Source organism: Oncorhynchus mykiss, chromosome 12 (assembly GCF_057628025.1).
Source record: "Oncorhynchus mykiss isolate SJ-2025 chromosome 12, ASM5762802v1, whole genome shotgun sequence".
In the NCBI taxonomy this organism is placed as follows: Eukaryota; Metazoa; Chordata; class Actinopteri; order Salmoniformes; family Salmonidae; genus Oncorhynchus; species Oncorhynchus mykiss.
This window is the reverse complement of record NC_143033.1, coordinates 51,925,100-51,932,037: the sequence shown is the minus strand read 5'-3', so window position 1 is coordinate 51,932,037 and position 6,938 is coordinate 51,925,100.

Here is a 6,938-nt window from a genome sequence, read left to right as displayed (position 1 = left end):
GTATTGCATGGTCAAATAAATTGCTCAGAGAAAGACGTTTTATTTAACAAATCTATAAAAGACAGGGGTCAAAATGATTGCCACCCTTTTTTTCAGGACTCCAGCACCCTCCCCTTGCGAGGATAACAACACTGAGCACAAAAATGTTTTATGAGATTGGAGAACACATTGGAAGGCATCTTAGACCATTCCTCCATGCAATACTTTTTCAGTTATTAACCATTTCTTTGACGATGTGCTTGGGGTTATTGACTTGCTGGAAGAGCCACTTGCAGCCAAGTGTCAGCCTCCTAGCAGAGACAACCAGGTTTGTGGCTAAAGTGTCCTAGTACTTGATAAAGTTCATGATGCCGTTGACCTTAACAAGGACCACAAGACCATTGGAATCAAAATAGCCAATGCACCCCCATCTTTTACCATAGGTACAGTATGAGGTACTTTTCTGCTTATGCTTCTGTTTTTCAACGCCAAATCGACCACTGGTGTGCGTGGCCAAGAGCTCTATTTTCATGTCATCTGACCATATCACCACCTGGAGTTTGATAAATGGCATTAGCACTTGGATTGGAACTGGAAGCTATGGTCAGATGACATGAAAATAGAGCTCTTTGGCCACGCACACCAGTGGTGGGTTTGGTGTTGAAAAACAGAAGCATATACATTCAGGCATTATTCTCCACTTTTTAAGTTGATCGGGTGTGTCACAATATCTATCAATTTAACCATTTTTCCCCAAAAATATTTTTTAAACAATCATTCATTTAATAAATAGGAGTCATGATTGTGTTTTATGTTCTGACTCCGGTAGGGGTGTCAAAAAAAATTGGGGGGCCTTACCACTAGCCTATTAGTAGGTATAATACGTCTTGGAGGTGCTCAGAAATACATACAGTAGGCTATGTTTTGTATGGCTTTGAGCCAGGCTGACCGTTGCTATGGTGAACAATATGTCACATGATCATTCATCTTCTTGTTATAAATTGTAAAGGAGAGTTCAAGACACTTTTTTCATAAAAAAAAACTAGCTAGCCTTATATAAAATGATGTGCACCCACCTTTATCTCCTCCTTCAGTGGTTTGACTACTGGATATGTCCCTAGTAATATCAAAATGCTGCAGGATTTGTGCTGGAATTGACTTGGTTGTGCAGCAATTGTCGGGTCCTGCAGGAATTCTCATATCCTGCAGGAATTGCCAAATCATGCAGGAAATATCAAAATCCTGCAGGTTTTGGTCCTGCATGATTCCAGCAGGGATTGTCATGGTTGTACAAGATTTTCAAAAATTCTGCAGGACAAGTCATACTAATGCAGGAGTCCTGCAGAAGCATTATGGACTTTTCCTGCAGGATTTTGTCAATCCTGCAAGATTCCTGTGGGACTTTTTGTAAGGGTACGAACAGGAACATCGCTTCCCAGAATTCTCAACCTCTCATGAGAATGTCATCTCCTCTGTGATAAATGCAAGTATCAGTAATTCTATATTCGTACATTCCCTTTAATGCTTGACAAGATTGAGGTGTGTATTTAAAGACCATGAAAGCAAAGTGTGCCAAATCGGTTCGGGACTCTATGAAAAGAAACCTGACCGGGACAACTGGCAGCAGAGCTTGGAAAAAGGGGCAGTTTTGGCAGCACATACAACAGTCCACCGGCAAAACCCGGACTGGAACAGAGGGAAGTGAAACGTTGTTAATTCTATTGGACTGTGGAAGGTCCAATCTAGCATGGAATAGCCTTCATTTCTCAGAACAAGAATAACCTGACGAGTTTCAGAAGAAAGTTATTTGTTTCTGGCCATTTTGAGCCTGTAATCGAACCCACAAATGCTGATGCTCCAGATACTCAACTAGTCTAAGGAAGGCCAGTTTTATTTCTTCTTTAATCAGTGCGACAGTTTTCAGCTGTGCTAACATAATTGCAAAAGGGTTTTCTAATGATCAATTAGCCTTTTAAAATTGTAAACTTGGATTAGCTAACACAACGTGCCATTGGAACACAGGAGTGATGGTTGTTGATAATTGGCCGCTGTGCTCCTATGTAGATATTCTATTTCAAATATGTTTTATTAAACACACACAAGAATGGTGTATAGGTATACAAGACAGGTATACAATTCTTATCTAAACATAAAAGAGCATTCAGGAACAACAAGACCCAGAGCCCTGGGTGCAAAACAAATAATATATTCCATTATAAATCAGCCTTTTCCAGCTACAATAGTCATTTACAGCATGAGCAATGTCTACACTGTATTTCTGATCAGTTTGATGCTATTTTAACGGACCAAAAAAAAAGCTTTTCTTTCAAAAACAAGGACATTTCTAAGTGACCCCAAACTTTTGAAAGGTCGTGTGAATACACAAAAAATTATATATCATATATACTATCTATATATACTATATACTATATACTATATATCATTATATATCATATATACTCGGAAACCATGATGGCATGTTATTAAAGATGATTACTTCAATTTATGACACAAAAATAAATGCACATCATTTCTAAAGCATTCTATGGGAATTTAGCCACCCTCTGAAGCCAGGATAAAAACACTTAATCCAAGACAAATGTATTATGTATGGCCAAATATTTTCATTTTCATATTGTGTGTCGATATAGTAAACAAACATTTGGATATGGTTTTGTCAATTTTCACGAAATATATCAGTCTTTTTTATCTCACGTTTATATTTGATTGTGTGCATAGTAGTAATGCCACGACATTAAAAAATTAACAATGAGTAAAGTATTAGTTTGGTAGCATTTCCGAGTACAAGTAACTAGATTGATACCGTAACAAAGGAATATGTAGTCTGTACTGCTGCTCACATACACTAAAAGCTTGATTGCATTCATTTCACAACGTAATTGCAATGGAATATATGTTCTATACCTTCCACATACCCACACAACCTCCAAACTGCTATTCAGATCTTAGCACAGGCATTGGATTTTGTAAGTACTACAATACTCCAGTTCTTTGGTGGTATTTGTTGATAATCACAGATAAAATGTGTATCTCTGACTCACAGGTGAGATGAGGGAAGTGGGAAGGTAGGCCACTAAATGGTGCCTGAGGAAGACTCTAGTAGTACAGGGCATTCAGAAAGTATTCAGACCCCTTGACTTTTTCCACATTTTGTTAAGTTACAGCCTTATTCTGAAATTGATTTGTTTTTTTCCCCTCAAATCTACACACAATAATAGATTTAGACACACAAAAATGTAAGAAAATGTGTATATATATATAAAAAAAAAAAATATATATATATATATTACATTTACATAAGTATTTAGACACTTTACTCAGTACATTCAGGTCTCTCCAGAGATGTTCGATCAGGTTCTGGGCTCTGGCTGGGCCACTCAAGGACATTCAGAGACTTGTCCCTAAGCCACTCCTGTGTTGTCTTGGCTATGTGCGTAGGGTTGTTGTCTTGTTGGAAGGTGAACCTTCACCCTAGTCTGAGGTCCTGAGCGCTTTGGAGCAGGTTATCGTCAAGGATCTCTCTGTACTTTGCTCCGTTCATCTTTCCCTCGATACTAACTTGTCTCCTAGTCCCTGCCACTGAAAAATATCCCCACAGCATGATGCTGCCACCACCAAGCTTCACTGTAGGGATGGTGCCAAGTTTCCTCCAAACGTCACGTTTGGCATTCAGGCCGAAGAGTTCAATCTTGGTTTCATCAGACCAGAGAATCTTGTTTTCTCATGGTCTGAGAGTCCTTTAGGTGCCTTTTGGCAAACTCCAAGCAGGCTTTCATGTCTATTTTACTGAGGAGTGGCCACTCAACTATAAAGGCCTAATTGGTAGAGTGCTGCATAGATGGTTGTCCTTCTGGAAGGTTCTCCCATCTCCACAGAGGAACTATGGAGCTCTGTCAAAGTGACCATCAAGTTCTTGGTCACCTCCCTGACCAAGGCCCTTCTCCGCCGATTGCTCAGTTTGGCCGGGTGGCCAGCTCTAGGAGGAGTCTTGGTGGTTCCAAACATCTTCCATTTAAGAATGATGGAGGCCACTGTGTTCTTGAGGGCCTTCAAGGCTGCTAAAATATTTTGGTACTCTTCCCCAGATCTGTGACTTGTCACAATCCTGTCTCAGAGCTCTACGGACAATTCCTTCGACCTCAAGGCTTGGTTGTCGCTCTGACATGCACTGTCAACAGTGGGACCTTATATAGACAGGTGTATGCCTTTCCAAATCATGTCCAATCAATTGAATGTACCACAGGTGGACTCCAATCAAGTTGTAGAAACATCTCAAGGATGATCATTGGAAACAGAATGCACCTGACCTCAATTTCGAAGGATCTGAATAAGGTATTTCTGTTTATTTTTTATATACATTTCTAAAAACCTGTTTTTGCTTTGTCATTGCAGGGTAGTGTGTGTAGATTGATGAGGAAGAAAACTAATTTAATACATTTTAGAATAAGGCTGTAACGTAACAAAATGTGGATAAAGTCAAGGGGCCTGAATACTTTCTAAATGCACTGTATTAATTATTTTGTACATATACTCTGTTAATAGTTCACTAAAGTGTATTGCAACGTAATTGTCGTCTACTGGTCTTCCTTCTAAAATCTCTGACTAAATTGTTCAAATGTCTGTCAAATTTGACTGTATCCATATAATGTATACCACATTGTCAGGAAGTAAATGTTCAATGTTCACAGTATTATGTTAATAGAATCCTCCAGAATCTGAGGATCTAGTCTTTTGTCATCCAGCTTTTGTCAGTAGGCCTATTTTGTCATTTTATGTACTCATTGAATATGACATCACAACACATGCTGCTTTATATGTTATGGGATAACAGATTAGTAAAATATTTGTCTTGGATTAAGTGTTTTTATCCTGGCAAATTTAAAATGGAGAAATTATGTGACTAAACTCAACAAAAATAAAAAATAAAATATCAATTATAGAAATTTGGGCAGAAAGACAAATTCAACTACATCTTTCATCGAATCAGATGGAAATGATGTTACCAATTATTTGAATGATTACTTCATTGGCAAAGTGGGCAAACTTTATTATAATGAAAGAAAAGCATTGTAAGTTTGAATTTTTCAAAGTCAGTGTGGGAGAGATGGAAAAATGATTGGTATTGATCAAAAATGACAAACCTCCTGGCATTGACAACTTAGATGGAAAGCTACACAGAAAGGTACTGCTGTAGATAGCCACTCTTAACAGTCATATATTTAATATGAGCCTTGAGGAAAATGCTTTCCTCAGGCCTGGAGGGAAGACAAAGTCATTCCGCTACCCAAGAATGGTAAAGCGGACTTTACAGATTCTAACAGCCAAACTATCAGTTTGCTGAAAGGTCAGCTGTTGGGAATAACACATATGGAATCATGTCGTAACCAGAAAAGTGTTATATTTTATATTCTTCAAAGTAGCCACCCTTTGCCTTGATAACAGCTTTGCACACTCTTCACATTCTCTCAACCACCTTCATGAGGAATGCTTTTCAGAGTTTTGAAGGAGTTCCCACATATGCTGAGCACTTGTTGGCTGCTTTTCCTTCACTCTGCGGTCTATCTCATCCCAAACCATCTAATTTGGGTTGAGGTTAGGGGATTGTGGAAGCCAGGTCATCTGATGCAGCACTCCATCACTCTCCTTGGTCAAATAGGCCATACACTGCCTAGAGGTGTGTTTTGAGTCATTGTCCTGTTGGAAAAAAATTATAGTCCCGCTAAGTGTAAACCAGATGGGATGGCGTATCGCTGCAGAATGCTGTGGAAGCCATGCTGGTTAAGTGTGCCTTGAATTCTAAATAAATCACAGACAGTGTTACCAGCAAAGCACCCCCACCATCACACCTCCTCCTGCATGCTTCACGGTGGGAACCACACATGCTGAGATTATCCATTCACCTACTCTGCGTCTTACAAAGACACGACGGTTGGAACCAAAAATCTCACATTTGGACTCATCAGACCAAAGGACAGATTCCACCGGTCTAATGTCCATTGCTCGTCTTTCTTGGCCCAACAAAGTCTCTTATTATTATTGGTGTCCTTTAGTAGTGGTTTCTTTGCAGCAATCTGACCCCGAATGCCTGATTCACGCAGTCTCCTCTGAACAGTTGATGTTGAGATGTGTCTGTTACTTGCAATTATTTGGGCTGCAATCTGAGGTGCAGTTAACTCTAATGAACGTATCCTCTGCAGCAGAGGTAACTCTGGGTCTTCCTTTTCTGTGGCAGTTTCATCATAGCGCTTGATGGTTTTTTCGACTGCACTTGAGGAAACTTTCAAAGTTTGACTGACCTTCATATCTTAAAGCAATGATGGACTGTGCGTTTTTGTGCGTTTTCTCTTTGCTTATTTGAGCTCTTCTTGTCATTATGGGCTTGGTGTTTTACCAAACAGGACTATCTTCTGTATACCACCCCTACCTTGTCACAACACAACTGATTGGCTCAAAAATGTACTTTTAACAAGGCACACCTGTTAATTGAACTGCATTCCAGGTGACTACCTCATGAAGCTGGTCGAGAGAATGCCAAGAGTGTGCAAAGCTGTCATCAAGGCAAAGGGTGTCTACTTTGAAGAATCTATAATATTAAATATATTTGGACTTTTTTGGTTACTACATGATTACATATGTGTTATTTAATTGTTTTGATGCATTCATTATTATTCTACAATGTAGAAAATAGTCAAACTAAAGAAAAATCCTTGAATGACTAGGTGTGTCAACTTTTGACTGGTACTGTACATTTTATATTTGGTTAATTTTCACATCTGCATTTTCCTATTTTCTGTATATTTGCCTTTCTTTAAAGCATAATAACTGTATGTAAAGTAACTATTAATGCATCCATTCCATAGTCTACGTGTTTATTTTTAGATAATCCACTCTGTTTTTGTTTAGAACTTCAGGTTATTTAACCTAAATCTATCAGTATT